The sequence below is a fragment of the Pinus tabuliformis genome, chromosome 8 (assembly GCF_031772625.1).
Source record: "Pinus tabuliformis cultivar Carrire ecotype Pingquan chromosome 8, CPIR1, whole genome shotgun sequence".
Taxonomy (NCBI): domain Eukaryota; kingdom Viridiplantae; phylum Streptophyta; class Pinopsida; order Pinales; family Pinaceae; genus Pinus; species Pinus tabuliformis.
The window spans coordinates 1,286,078,178-1,286,095,080 of NC_142294.1; positions in this window are offsets into that span (position 1 = coordinate 1,286,078,178).

The following is a 16,903-nucleotide window of genomic DNA, read 5'->3' on the forward strand; positions in this document are numbered from 1 at the left end:
ACATCTGATACATTTATCTAGAAAGATGATTTGTTATGGTATAAGGATCGGGTATACCTATGTAAGAATTCCCAAATCAAACAAAAGATTCTTAGGGAATTGCACACCTCTCCCTTAGGAGGGTACTTAGGATTTCTAAAAACCTACCACAGGGTTACGAAGGATATTTTTTGGTATGGCCTTAAATCAGATATTCAAAAGTTTGTGGTGGAATGTTTTGTTTGCCAACAAAATAAAGTTGAAACAATTAAAACTCCAGGACTATTACAACCTTTACCCATTCCAAGCCAACGTTGGGGGGAGGTTTCAATGGATTTTATCACAGGTTTACCCAAGTCCAAAGGAAAGAGTGTTATCATGGTGGTAGTCGACAGACTTACCAAGTATGCACACTTTCGTGCATTATCTCATCCATTTAAAGTGAGTAAAGTTTCTACTGCATTTATGGAAACAATTCAAAAGCTACATGGAAACCCAAAGATTATTGTAAGTGACAGAGATCCCATTTTCAATAGAAAATTTTGGACAGAATTATTTTCTTGTCTTGGTACTCAGATAGTTCATAGATCATCTTATCATCCTCAATCTGATGGGCAAACTAATATAGTAAACAAATGTTTGGACGGATATCTTCGTTGCTTTGTATTTGATAAACATACACAATGGGTCAAATGGTTGCCCCTGGCTGAATGGTGGTATAACACTTCCTTCCATACTACAACAAAAATGACCCCATTTATGGCACTTTATGGATATCATCCACCATCCATCACATCATATTTAAGAGAGAATTCTAAGGTTCAAGTAGTGGAAGATCACATTAAGCATCAGCAACAAGTTCTCCAACTCTTAAAGGATAACCTCACCTTGGCATAGAATAGAATGAAACAGCAGGCATATCAACATTGTAGCGAAAGAAGTTTTGGTGTAGGTGATTTGGTATTCCTACAGCTACAGACATATAAACAAATGTCCCTCAAGCATGCTAAGAAGGATAACAAATTATCACCAAAGTATTATGGTCTGTACAAGGTGTTGCAAAAGATAGGTACTATATCATACAAATTGGAGCAGCCTACAGCTTCTCGAGTGCACCCAATTTTCCATGTTTCATGCTTAAAGAAGGTTATAGGTGACAAGCTTCCAGTTCAGACAATATTTCCATAACTTGATGAGGAAGGAAAAATCATATTGGAACCTGAAGCAGTCAAAGAAACAAGAACTCAACAGCTATGAAATAGATCACTTTCAGAGTATCTCATCAAGTGGAATAACTTACCTGTTGAAGATTCCACATGGGAGGATGAGAATTTTATACAGAAGCATCCGGAACTACTCAAGTGTTGAGGACAACACTTTTTTGAAGGGGAGGGGCATGTTAAGTCCCTATAATATTAGTGATCCCCTCATTACTATTTTCGTTGTATCCCTTATTGTTATTATTGTGCCCCATAGAATCCATCTATTGTTATTTTTTTTCCTTTATATTATTATTGTTATGTCGACTTGGTTATATGGTGACCCCGTAGACTCCCATATATAGAAAGGAGGTTTTGTCATTTGAATCATCTAAGAATTGTTCATTTTTGTAATGTAAAGAAGGTTGACCCCTTGAAGAGGCTTATTTCTAAGGCATTCATCTATCTTTTCTATCTTTTTGTGAGCCGATTCCATAACAACTAGCCTCACAATCCCTTGACCTATCGGGTACCAAGATAGAATTCTTTCAATTCCTAAATGAAAATGTAGCAATATAATTACTATATTAGCTTAAGTGCTAAAATTCCCTTCGAATAATTCATGGGGTTACATTTGTGGAAATGAGGAGGGTGATATTTCACCTTATCCTATGACTCTTGGACTTCCCTCATGACCTTTCAACTTCTAATTGACTCGTAATCTTCCCTAGGACTTTTAGACTTCCACTATGAATCTTGAGCTTCTAAGTGATCTTTGATATTCCCCCTCGGTCTTTCCCATCATTTCAATATTTGTCATTAATGACAAAATATTACATTTACAATATAATAAAATTAGATCTCGCATGATTTGACATAATATCTTGTGAAATATGGTGCCTTGTAGATGTCTTCATTCCACTCTAGGGTCATATTGATGTTGAATTGACTTCCCAATGGTTGCCATGTATTTATGAAGTATTCAAATATAAATGACCAATAATCGCTTTGTAACTTCAATCTCGTAGTGACGCAATCGATTGTCGAGATACTATATTAGACCCTTTTGAGCTAACTACATATCAAATTTATAATATAGAAAATCATTGTTAGGGTATTCAAAGGAACATACTGGTGTAAACCATACCTGATCAACTTCATAAATATGTATTGAAAAAATATTACCTGATTACGTTGTGAGAAGTGTGACTTCCCTTTGGGTCTAGTTCAGCTTACCATTTGAGATTGATGAAAAACAATTGTTGGTCTTTGAATCAAGTATGTCATTTCCCTAGAATATTTACAGTATATTACTTGGTTTTGGTTAGAATTTGAAATGGATCCAAATGGTGGTGGGATCCAATGGACAATCATTACAATGACCTCAACAATCTCACTATTAAAGATAAATTTCCCATTCTTTTCATTGATGAATTGTTGGATGAATTACATGGAACAATTTACTTCACCAAATTGGATCTTCATTTAGGATATCATCAAATTAGAATGAAGAATGAAGACATTCCAAAAACAACATTCAGAACTCATGAGGGTCATTACGAATTTTTGGTCATGCCTTTTGGCCGTACTAATGCACCTTCCACATTTCAAGGTTTCACTACAAGAAAAAAAGTCATTGGTGAGGGTCATGCCTGTGATGGACCTTTAAGGTCCGTCACCAATGTCGCATATGGTGACGGTCTTTAAAAAAGCATTGTTGTAAGTGTATATAGTGATGGTCCTTTACGGTTTGTCACCAAAGCCCTTTTCAATGATACTTTTGGTGAGGGTCGTTAAAGGCTCGTCACCAATTCTCTCTTTGTTGACACTTTTGGTGAGGGTCATTAAAGGCCTATCACTAATTCTCTCTTTTGTGACACTTCTAGTGATGATATTTTATTTACCATCACCAATGATCTTTTTGGCTACTTTTGGTGACGGTCAATAAATGTTTGTCATCATTTATCATTCCAACGAGTTTTTGATGATGCTTCATGCCTGTGATGGACCTTTAAGGTCCATCACCAATGTCGCATATGGTGACAGTCTTTAAAAAATCGTTGTTGTAAGTGTATTTAGTGATGGTCCTTTAATGTTTGTCACCAAAGCCATTTTCAATGATACTTTTGGTGAGGGTCATTAATTTCCCATCACTAATTCTCTCTTTGGTGACACTTTTGGTGAGGTTTGTTAAAGGCCCATCACTAATTCTCTCTTTGGTGACACTTTGAGTGACGATATTTTATTGACCCTCACAAATTCTATTTTTGGTTATTTAGGTGATGGTCAAAAAAATTTCGTCATGATTGATCATTCCAATGAGTTTTTGATGATACTATGTACCTGTTACTATATTTTTTGTCAAAATATAATGATTTAAGACCATTGTTGTGGAGTCTTTTTCATTATGTGTCCAAGTTCATAGTGGTTATAATAGCTAGTCAATTTGTTAAGAAGTAATTAGTGTGTATATTTTCCCTCAAGTCATAAGAATATAGTCTTCCTATGAGTCAGCACATGATTCATCTCTAATATGTTTATTATCTAGAAAATTTCCTTTAAATAAAGTTCCACTAGTGTGTGTAGGAACTATATTATTTAATACATTATCAAGCTCTGTCAATTCTATTAATGAGAGAGACCTAGCACTCCTCGACACTCATGGCACACTTTAACATGCTTTGGAACAATACACTAACATTCCTTGGCACCTTGCATGTCTTGGAACATCTTTGTACCTAGAACATATTTCCATGAGTAGACGCAAAAGCACACGTTGGCATGCCATAGAATAGCATCGCACTCCCCTATCATGTGTTGGCATTTCCTGTAGTCCCTAGCATGCCCTATAACTCCTTGGCATAATATTGCATTGAAAAAAAATATCACTTGGCACACATTGGCACTTGGCATGTATTGGAACATATTATTAGTGTGCCTAGCATGCCCTTTTTGAAAAAGATAATGTCCCAACTTATTAACCCTCTTATGTGTTCATTTCCTTTAATTTTAGCTTTGTTATTCCTTTTGTTGCCATAAAACTCCTTAACACATATTGGCATACTCAGGTACCCTGGCAATCCTAGCATGTCTTAGCACTGGAATGCCTTGGCACTATTTGGCACATGTTAGCACACCCCGGAACTACCTAGCACACTTTAGCACTTCTTGACATTCCCTGATATTCCCTAGCATGCCTTACCCATTCTTAGCATACCTTGTCACTCCCTCCTTGGCATGACAACTAGCACTGATTGACACTCCCCAACACACCCTCATATTCATTCACTTCCATGCATTTTGACCTAGTGCTCCCTTGTGTTGTCCTAGTACTCCCTAACACTCCTCAGCATGCATTGGCACACTCTAGCACACCTTAATACTCATAAGTGAAGAATGAAACTTGTAACTAATGTTACCAGACTCGAAATAGAAAATAAATCGGCAAGGCAAAAGAGATAATATTTTTAATCAGATTGGGGAAAAATCGAAAAAAATTGGAAAAAAATCAGTGAATTCAATAAATAAAAATATACAGATATATTGAATTAAAAAAAAAAAATCATTGATATTTAGTAAATCCATGTCCAAACAATTCATAATATCAATAGATTTCCAAAATATCATGAATGAATAAGCATCTCATATATTTTATGAGTGCAAACATGATCCAAAGAACTGAGTTATGACTCCTAACTAGTGACTACATAGAACTAGAAGCAAGTGCTTCTAAAAGTTTACAAACAACTGCATACTAATTAGAAAGAATCAATAACTAAGAGTATAAGACTCTTAAGAGTGAGAACCAGAAGTGATTCCTCCCACTCCTCTGCTTGCTTGACTCTCAAATTTCTTCAAGTCATGTAGGCTTAAAAGAGGAGCCTCGTCTAATTGGACCCAGTCTGTTTCATTTTTAGTTTGGAAATCTATCTCTTCAAGATCTATTGGTGAATGATCCAAACCTACCATTATCATGAGACATTGAAATGTGAATTTAAGTTTGACTTTGAACTTTAAAGTTTAAACTTTAAATTCCAAATCAGATTATGAAACCTTCAAATTCAATCTCTCACCTAGTATTTTCTTGTTACGAGTTGTAGATTGTAATGGAAAAATACAATGTCATTTAAGAACTTTTGTGTCAATTGGTTGCACTTCTTAGTATGTATTTTATCAAACATGCTTCAGTTGCACTCACAACTTGAAGCACTGAATGCTTGGTTTAAGATTCGAATGGAAAATCTCTTCAAATCTGGCATATCACTACAAAAATTTTGCCATCAGAGACCTAGAAAGTGGCAAGGGTTCATGAGTAGACGTACTAAATAATAAATAGCAAAAACTTAAAAAGACAACCAAATTTAATAAAACATTTAACATACAAAATAATGTTTAAACAAATTTAATTAACTGATAAAGCCTTTGAGCCTCAAAGGGTATCTAGAAACACCTTAGACCTTTCTCATATAACACTGGTACAAGAAAATAATCTAGGTGGTGCTCTATAATCCTATAGTTGGGAAAATACACGACTTTGAAATTCTGGATAAGGGAAGCACCTTTCCATGAATGTCATAAGTCCTCTATGAACCTCCCCATCCTCATTAAATTTTCTCTTATCATAACAATACTATGGGTTTAAGACGTACCTAGTAGCATGTAAGGGGGAATGCAATTTCCTATCCCAATGTGCATCAATAATATCCCAAAGAGGCATATACTTTGCCTCCTCATCCCCATATCTTCTTTTGATGGCCTCCTTTGCGAGATCCATTGCCTCATAAATGTAACCCATAGTGGGTTTGTCACCATCAACCATCCTGAAAGTTCAAGCTTTCAAATTTAAATTAATATGAAACATTGAAAATAGAAAGAAGCTTGAAATGAAATTTAAAACATGAAAAACTTAAAAGACTTGAAGTACCTGAGAACTCTAACAAGGGACTCCATCACAACAATAATCTCTTCAACATCTTTCTAGAAACTATCATTAAACACAAGTGCAACAACTTCAATGCCTTCAAGGGTCTTGGAATGTTCAGATGCCATCCACTCAGGTCCCAAGGACATCTTCTTCAGATTTATCTTTTGCTCAACCACAAATTGCAAAGATACGAAATTTGTTGCAAATCTAGTCACTGTAGGTAGAACAATTTCTTTACCTTCAGTGTATTTTCTCATGGTGTTTAGGACAATAATTTGGTTGTATAGGTATTTGGTTATGGATTTTTCCTTCTCCACAACCTCATGTATCAAATGAAGCTTACCAATTTCCTAAAGCATTAAATCTATACAATGGGCAACATAATAGGTCCAAAAAATAGTAGGGTGCCTAATCTCAAAAAGTCTACGAGAAACCATATAATTAGCTGCAATGTTAGTGACAATTTGTACAACATGTTCTTCTCCCACTTATTGAACGACTTCCTCCATCATTTTAAAAATAAGTTGTGTAGTCTTAACCTTGTCTGAGGCATCCACTAATTTGAGAAACATTGTACCTACTGGAAAAGATATAAGGATATTTACTAAAGTTCTATTCCTCTGATGTATCCATCCATCATTCATGACTGTGCACCCTATTTCTACCCATGATGAACAAAACTTAGATAGCATAAGCATGGAATCTTCAACACTTTCTAATAGCAAATTTGTCCTAATGCTCTCTAATGAAGGAGCTTTGAACCCTAGACCTGCAACAACAACTGCATCAATCATAGCTTGACACTAAGGACTTATGGCACAGTGGAAAGGTATGTTAGAATAGTACCAAAAGTTAGCAATGGCCTTCCTTGCCTGACTATGGATATTTTTTTCCAACCAGTGGTATCCAAGGTAGGTTGGGAACCGGGTTTTGTGCAGGGAGAAAAATAGGTGTTTATGTTTCCACCTCCAATGTTGAATGCAGGAGAATTCATTTGGCCTTGAGTTTGACTTGGACTTGAAGGCATGTGTGGGAAACTTAGGAACTGCATTGAGAATTCAACAAAGGGAGATGACAATGGGGTAGTCGAAGAAAAATTGTCAACTCCAAGAGTTCCTATTTATCTTTTTTCTTTTCTTTCTTTGCATTATGCTGACTCAAGATATCAATGGCCAAGGTTGCTTGGTGTTTTACATTTTCATCAACGTTTTTGCAGAGACCTATATCATGGTTGGGCATTTGTGCAAGGTGCTACTTGAATCTATAAATGCCTACACTACATTTCGCTTTGCAAAATTTACAAAGGATCTTAGGGTTTCCAAGAATCTTGTCACAATAAGCCCAAGCAAAGTCCTTCTCCCTCAGCATTGTTGTTTTTCAACTTGTGTTTAAATTGCGGCTTCTATTTAGATTTGGATTTGTGCCTTCTATTTAATTTTGCTCCTGTAAAATACAATAAAAAATTAAAATTAAAAATGCCATATATAAATTCGCAAAAAAGAGGGTTGGTTTTAAAGGATATGAGGTTTTGTTAAGGATCAAAGGGGATTTTGTCCAGGAACACAAGCACATTTCGACCTAATATATCATTATGACCTTGAAACACAATTAGGTATATATGAGGAAATGCTACCTAAAGGAAATATTATCAACATATATTGCATTATAATCTTGAATTTACAAGTTTGTTTAGCATTAGACAACTGAACCAATACATCAATAATAGATTCTGGAAGAACAAAAATACCCAAAGTTGTGAATGCATGGTTAAAGCCTTTGAAGTCAGTAAGACATCAACCAAGGAAGGAATGCTTGATGACTTGGTCAATGGTTGGTATGAAACCATTTCTCAATACATTTTTAAAATCTATTTAAGCCCCATTTATAGGGTTGAAAAGTCATAACCAAAGGAATACGCTGAACATTCGATTGTTGAACAATGAAACTTGAAACTTGCCATTGAAAACGACATTGAAACTTCAATATAGTAATATACTTATTATTTAAGCCAAGTGCCAATGTACCTAGATTGTTGAATAGTGAAGCGGTTAAGCCTAAAGGTAACATATGCTGAAGGTGACACGCAACTGCCTGAGAGTCGATATGGAGTATGGATAGAGCACACATTGGCAACTGCCTGATATGGAGTCTAGACTTAGGCTCACCTTGGCGGTTTGTCGATATTGAGTTTGGACTGTGTAATAGTGAGTAGTGATTGGTTACTGAAGGTCTTGACGTATGAGTTTTAGGCCTGAGAAATGAGAAATAAATTTTGGAACGACTGACGTTTAGTTTTTAGCAATGTGACATACCTAAACTTGAAAAGCTTGCATTGACCATGAGTTAAACTTGGTCAACGTGAGTTTGACTTACAAATATTTAGATCGGATGGTTTGGGGAGCGAGCAGATTCTGACTCGTGATTAATTGTGATTGATCGGTGAGTCCAGTTTCATTGCTTGTAACTGAAATCTGAACTAAAAATAGGAGATCTTACAATTGAAACTAATTGTGATTTTTGTAAACTAAAATTGGCCCATCAGGATCGTTTCTATTTGCGGCTAGGCACGTCAACATAAGAGATTCATTTTAAATTAGGTTCATGGAGAAAATATTTTATGGAAGATGTTACGTTCATGTCGAGGAAGACATAGTAATATTTTTTATTAAATTTGAATAACAATAGTATCTACTCTGTATTTCCCGTATCTCATTATTTTTATCTCGTGTAACTCATACAGAAAGTGGGGTAATAGTGGACGTGTAGCATCAGGATCCACTCCTTTTAATCCAAAGTTCTGAATGCAAAACTTTGTGTCACTTGTGCCGCAAAGCCTTCATTGTAGAGTGTGGAGTTAACACCTACCTCTACATGACAAAAGGTACACATGCCTTTTGACTTGGTTTTTTCACCTTTTATCCATTCTTTGTTTGGAGTCTGAGACAACAAGCTCCACATACCTTTTTTCCATACCTCTATGTGAGTGTAGCTTTGCACATTTTCTTTGCTTCAACCAATATCAAAAACATTTGTGAGCTTCTTTCAAGGCATGAATACATGCTTCAATCTTGGAAATTAGCAAAGTTTCAAAAGAAAAAAATAACCATGGAGTTATCCTTTTTCATTTCAAATATGTTAGGATTCTATTGAGTGTTTTTTAGAGATAATTATTAACTGGCCCTCTACTTTTCCCTTTTCCTTAGTATAAACTGCATCTCTTATTACATTTCTAATCAAGAGATTTACATCAAATACTGGATGAAAGGTCCAAGGACTTTTCATAAATGCTTCCTTGTCTAGTAGAAGAATAAATGGTCAACATGTCACCTTGGCTCCAATTTCTTGGGAATTAATAATTGTTTTGAAAAATGACTACTCTTGTTTCAATCTAGAACTATGTTTGAGCTTTGAAAATGGATTTTCCTCCAAATTGATCTTGGAAAGGTACTTATTAAAGGTTTCTCTATATCTCCTCCACTAGAGTGAATGGCTTGTATGTTGAAAAGTATAGTAGAGCTCCCTTCTGAAAAGCTGGATCATCCCATTGTCACCAAGAGCTCCTCCTTTTCCCCAAATTGGACCCAAAACAACATTGAGTACTTAATTATCATCCAACCTGAGAAATTTTGATTGACACTGCAACTTAAGAGCTATCAAATTTAAAGTGCGCTAATATGATTCATCATTCTTTCATTGAATAAGTATATTGTTTTTTAATTTGTCATTTGTGCTTGTAGTATGGCGTACTGACCTTGTTTCACCTAAAAGGGTTTTTATTCTTGGACCATGACAATGCTAGTAAGATTTAGGCCTTTTGTAGTACTTATACCGCATGATCATTTTTGCAAGATGTATGTACTATGTGGAAAGAAATAAGAATTTGGTTATTACCTCCTAAACTAAAGCACTGTTTCTTTTATTAGGTGCCATGTAATGTCCTCTACAAACTGAGGAAAAATGGGACGTAATATACTATCCATCCTCGTAGACTATAGTCCTCCATAAAGGGGAAAAAACCCCAAAATACCCATTGTTGGGCAATTATTGGGGAAGCTGGGCTTAAAAAAACAAAATTTGGGATTTGGAGTAAGGTTTTTCTCAATTGATATTGTGAAGGGAAAATCATCTGAGGGACGAAGCTAGGGTTTGAAATAGGAGGCAACATCAACGATTGGGTAACCATGGAGGCACAAGGAGGAGGGAGCTCCACTCCCTCCTACAGTAACGTGGTCTTGAACAAAGGAAGAGGGACAAGTCAGAATAAGCTGAAAAACTCCATGGAGAAAGAGACAAAAATCACTGAGAAACAGGTGCTGGAAGGTAACGAACTCCAGGATGAGAGAGGGATCCACGAGGCTGCTCGGGAAGAAGCGACAGAAGGAGACAGAGGTCAGAGGATGGATAGCAGAGCTCCAATGGAACCCTGCAAGCCCAAGGCTATCATCAAACCTCAGGTGGTCCTCAGTGATCCGGCTCTGCAGGAGCATAGAGATCACATGGCTAACTATGCAGTCATATGTAAGTTCATGGGCATCTAGCCCATGGAGAAAGCTCTATATAGTTGGATAAGAAACACTTGGAAACCAAAAGTAGATATAACTATACATTTGGGTTCTAAGTGTTTCTTCACTGTGGTGTTTAAGAAATTTGAGGATAAAGATAGAATAGTCGAAGGAGGACCTTACTTCTTTGCTATTGCAGGTCTCTACATACGACCCTGGATGATGAACTTTGTGCCAGAGTGAGAAACGTCCACTTCGGTCCCGGTATGAATTAGACTATATTCCTTACCTTTAGATTACTGGTTGCCTGAATCCTTAAGCATTATAGGCAATAAACTATGTCATTTTATAAAAAATTTAGAGGCTACTCTACATGGTAAATACACTTCCTTCGCGTGTATATGCGTTGAATGGATTTATCGAGAGAACTCCTGGATGAGGTCATCCTGGAAGTTTATGATGAGGAATGGGTCCAGGCAGTCAGCTATGAAAACATCTCGTTCAGATGCCGCAAATTTCATGAACATGGGCATCTCTTCAGAGACTGCCCATTCAATAAAACAGAGAATAATTAGAAAAGCAACATTGGTAAAGACCCTGAGGGTTTCACCAAAGTGGCAAGCAAGGGGAAAGGAGGGGGGAAAGTACCAAAAAAAAAAACTCAATGAGTATAATCTACCAAGTCACAATAGTTTTGAGACTCTAGAAGAGGAGGGGGAAGAAAGTGAAAAAGGTAAAGATAAGGGGAAAACCTCAATAGAAAGGGAAAGAGAGGATGATATGGATATAATACAGGATGACAAGGAAAGAAAGAAGGATCCACAAACTAATACAGGACTTGGAGAAGACTAGGATATGACCCTCAGCGAAGTAGGAATGGAAGACCAAGAACTATACAGGAGATCCTTGAGAGGGAGAACCCGGAACTTGAATAGTTTCTAGAATAGGGAACTAAAAAAGGGATTGAATCCCTGCCACAAGAGCAGTTCGACAGAGTGCAACAGCTCTACCTCAATAGATCCCAAAGAAAGGCTGCTGGAGTCAAACGACACCACGATAGCCACGAGAATGAAGGGGTCGAATAGATGGAGATTTCACCAGGATGCTCCACAAAAACTCTAGGCAAAAGAAGAGGAAGAAGAAGACAGAATGATCTCCTATCAGAATGTAGGAAACTCCTGATAAATTTAGTTAAGATAAAAGATCTTACAAGTTACTATTTTACAAATACCTCATTATGAACCTCACAACCTGGAGCATCAGGGGGGCAGGTGGCAAAAGAAAGCAAGGAAATCTCAGTAATAGATTAAAAGAAGAAAAACAAGATATGGTCTTTATACAGGAAACCAAATGCTCAGTAGAAAATATTAGGTACCTTCACAGCAAATGGCTCAAGAACTGTGAGTACCTAGAGGTCAAAGCGAACAACATAGCAGGGGGAATTCTTACCCTTTGGAATCCTCAAAAAATTGAGATCACAGAAGCAGAAGCTTCCAGAAATCATCTATCTATCGTTATTCAACCTTTGGGGAAAAAGATTGTTACTTTAATACTAATGTCTTTGGTCCTCAATTGCTTGAGGAAAAAATAAGACTACTCACCTCACTAGAGGATCTAAGAGGAAGACATCCTAGCATCCCCTGGAATTTTTTTTTCGGGGGGGACTTCAACATGATCAAATCTCTTATGGAAGAAAAAGGGGGAAGCAGAATGTTGGGGCGAGACTCACTCACATTCCAAAACTTCTTAGACAGCATGAGACTAGTGAGCATGGAGACTATAAATGGCATCTTCACTTGGAATAACAAGAGAGGGGGAACAACCCATGTTGCTTTGAAACTAGATTGGTTCTTAGTTTCGTAGGATCTCCTTCTTTCGGGTCACTCCATAACCGCATGGATTCTTCCTTTTGGGGGGTCGGATCACTAGCCTATTCAGTTGGAAGCTTCTTGCATTGGAACCCCAAGGAATAGACCCTTCAGGTTTGAAAATGCTTGGTTCACTCATCCAAACTTCTCCAGTAACATTAGCAAGTGGTGGGTGGAAGACATGCCTTTTCAGAGCACAAAAATGTTCATCCTACATCAGTGCCTTAAACATATCAAACAAAAGCTCAAACAATGGAACCAAAATGAGTTTAGTAACATTTTCGAAGCCAAGAGAGAAGTGGAGAGTAAATTACAAGAAATCAATCAAATTCTCATTAAGGAAGGATTCACTGAGGAGAGGAAGGTAGTGGTATACTCTTTACAGTAGGAATGGGATAATAGATGTCAGCAGGAGGAGATCTTCTAGAAACAGAAATCTAGAGTGAAGTGGATTAAAGAAGGAGAGAGAAACACCAGCTTCTTCCACAAGTCCACCATGGAACACAGAGACAGCAGGAATGGGATAATAGATGTCAGCAGGAGGAGATCTTCTAGAAACAGAAATCTAGAGTGAAGTGGATTAAAGAAGGAGAGAGAAACACCAACTTCTTCCACAAGTCCACCATGGAACACAGAGCTCATAATAGAATCATGACGCTACTGGATACACAAGGAGAGGAGTTAAAGACTCACAAGGAGATGGAATTGGTGCTCCTTCAACACTTCAAAAGCATAGTAATGGAAACCTTGGTCGATAGATCACACTCCATTAAGCACTTCACTAAGAATATTCCCAAGTTCGTGACCAGGGAATACAACTTCAATCTCAATAGAATAGTAATGGAGGAAGAGGTCAAAGAAGTGATCAAAGAGATGCACAACAGGAAAGCTCCAAGCTCGGATGGTTTCAATGTAGATTTCTTCAGAACTTGCTGGGAAATAGTCAAACACGACATTATTGATGTGGTAGAGGACTCAAGAACATCAAGAAAATTTCTCAAAGCGCTTAATTAATCTTTTATTACTCTTATCCATAAACAAGAAAAGGCAATGACTCCAGATAAATTTAGACCAATAGCTCTTTGCAATGTGATGTACAAAATAATCTCCAAAGTGATCGCTATCATACTCAAACCTCATCTACCATTGCTAGTTTTAGAGGAGTAGACTAGGTATGTGGAGGGTAGACAAATCCTCAATAACATCATCCAAGTGCATGAAGTGATCCATTCCCTCAAGACTTATAAGCAAGTAGGTATGATAATACAGCTGGACATTTCGAAGGCCTATGATAAACTTAGCTGGCAATACATTAAGGAAATCCTTAAAGCTTATGGTTTTGACTTCAACTGGATAAGATGGGTCATGGCACTGGTCACCTCAACAAGCTGCTCTATCCTACTTAACAACTCACCTTCCAAAACTTTCAGGTCTTCATGAGGCCTTAGGCAAGGTGATCCTCTCTCCCGTTTCCTTTTCATTCTCATGATGGAAGGATTGGGCAGATCGATCGATGCTGCCAAGGAGGAAGGGAGAATCAAGGGGCTAAAACTGACTCTGAATGGGGAGGCATTGATGCATCAACAATTTGTGGATGACACAATGCTGCAAGGCACACCCACTGTAAAGGAAGCCAAAGCCTTTAAGCAAATTCTGAATGACTTCGCCCTTGCTGCAGCCACAGAGGTAAGCCTTTCAAAATCTAAAGTTTTCAATACAGACATTTCAATCCAAAGACATCTCTCTAGAATTCTTGGTTTTCAACGAGAGAATCTTCCCTCTAAATATTTGTGTATGCCTCTTACTGATAAACCTTTGAATAAAGCTGTTTGGGAAGCAATTACAAATAATCTTAAGGACAAGGTTAATAACTGGACTCATAGGTCCTTAAATTTAGCATGAAGACTAGTTCTTACAAAGTAGGTTCTTCATACCATTCCAATCTTCATGTTCTTCGCCCTTCCAGTCCGTAAAGGAGTTTTACAGTAGATTAGGAACATTCAAAGAAACTTCCTTTGGGGAAAAGGGGAAGAGAACAAGAAATGGGCCCTGGTGGTGTGGGATAAACTATGTAAACCCAAAAACAATGGTGGTTTAGGTCTCCACGACCCAGAGACCCTAAGCAAGGTCTTGGGGGAAAAACTTTGGTGGAGATGGCTAAAAGAGTCCAACAATCCTTGGGCCAAGTTTTGGAAACAAATTATGCAACGAATTGGCAGGAAAAGGAACACATTCATATGTCAGGCCACATCATGGGTTCTCATATTTGGAACAAGGTATGGGACAATAGAACTTTAATTCAGAATCACAGCTTCTGGGAGATTAGAAATGGGAACCTAGCCTGGTTCTGGGAGGACAACTGGCAGTAGGAACAGACTCTAGACATAGACAGTCTAGACATTATAAAAAATTACACCCTTAATAAGGGGCTCAAGAGGGTAAGTGACTTCTAGGATCAGACCATAGGGGAAAGGAAATGGAGATTATGGAAAGTACTATCTTACAGTGCAGGAACCCCTTTAGGACCCAAGCTAAAATTCTGGAAGAGATCCTAGAAAAGAGAGAGATTATAACCTCATCTTTGGAAGATATTCTTAGGTGGAGCAGAAATAACGAAGGTAATTTCAACCTCAAAGAAGAGAAAAGAATAATCATAGGATTTTACTATTCAAACATTGACAAGACTTGGGGAAACATTTGGAGAAAGCCTCACCAGATGAAAATCAAAATTTTCATATGGCTAGTTCTACACAAAAAGAGATTATAACCTGGGAAAATCTAAGAAAAAGAGGTTTTGTAGGGTCATCTAAGTGTCACTTATGTGGTCTTCAGGAGGAGACCATAGATCACCGTCTCAGCTCATGTGAGTTCACCTCTTCCATCTGGAACTGGGTAGCCTCTATCTTCAACCAAACAGACAGAAAGGAAAATGACATCACGGAAACTTTAAAGAATTGGAGGAGAGACTTCTCGGAAAATGAAATAGTCAATGTGGCTTGGTCATTGATCCTGGGCTTTTTGATCTAGGATGTGTGGAAAGAATGCAACAATAGAATCTTTAAAAATAAGTCCAGCTCTACTCAAGGTATTGTGGTTCAGATTCTTAATCAGCTCAAAGAAATATTTAATGTCTTCATGAAGCATCATCCTGGGAAACCCCCTGTTCCAAGAGACATCATCATCATGCAACAGCCAGGTCTTCAGGCTTATGATGCAACAAACACCAACAAGAAGGCAAGGCAAAGAACAGAAAACAAATCCTTCTGGCAACCTCCACCTCATGGATTTTTGAAACTAAACATTGATGGAGCTTCAAAAGGGAACCCAGGGAATGCTAGTTACGGTGGAGCCATCAGAAATGCAGAGGGAAACATCCAATTTATCTTTCATAGTCATTTGGGAAGGGCCACCGACAATATGGCGGAACTCATGGCCATTGGGAAAGGCTTAGAAGTCCTAATAGAATACAATCTACCCAACACAATTATAGAGGCAGACTCAGAATTAATGATCAATTCAGTTAAAAGGATAAGCACTGGCTCAGCTCTCGATAAAGTTTCAAGGAACTGGAGACTAATGCAAGTGTTTCATAGAATCCAATCTCACCTCAAAACACTTAAAAATCTGAGCTTTTTTCACATGTGAAGAGAGGCCAACAGATTGGGAGACATACTAGCCAATGAAGCGGTGACCTACAATTGAGAAAACAAATGCCTAGTTTGGGAGAATGTACAAGCTGGACAGCTTTGTGAGGACTGCAGTACTCTGGCGCGGGAGGATAGGGAGCATCACCAAAACTCTAGAGGAAATCATTTAACAGTAATTGCAGATGACAAAAGTTAATGGCACGAATGCTAGAAAAGCTAAGTTTTGGGCCTTTTATAGGAAAATAAGACAGAGGAATGGTAGGCAGACTAGAAAGAGAGGAAAAACCAAGGAATGGGTCCAGGGCTTCTTCTCACATAAAGGGGTTTTGCAGACACCACTAGGTTTACTAGAAACTGGTAGGTGCTGCAAGTGGTTTTACCAGAAAGTCTCCAATACCACAATAGGTGATACTCGTGGCCTTTGGCAGAGAGAGAATGCCGCCTTCATAGGCTAGGTTCATTCGGTGCATCTCCTCAATCCAAAATTGGGTGTTTCCATAAGATCGAGAGGTAGGAGATCTAGGGAGAAGAAAGGTAGGGCTTGTTGGCGAGGGTCCGAAGCAGCTTTGCTACAGTTACACTGGTTATTGGGTGGCTCCATATACTAAAGTGGTTTTTAAGAAATGAATGTGATTCCATTGATCACGCTACATGTGGTTCCAGAGTCAAAGGAAATATCGCATATATCACGCATGTAACGAGTGTGCATGTTTTCTACGCAATATTCTTCGCCGTCGTCGAATTGGGTGGCAATAAATCGAGGGTTGTGGTTGATCGGGCTAGT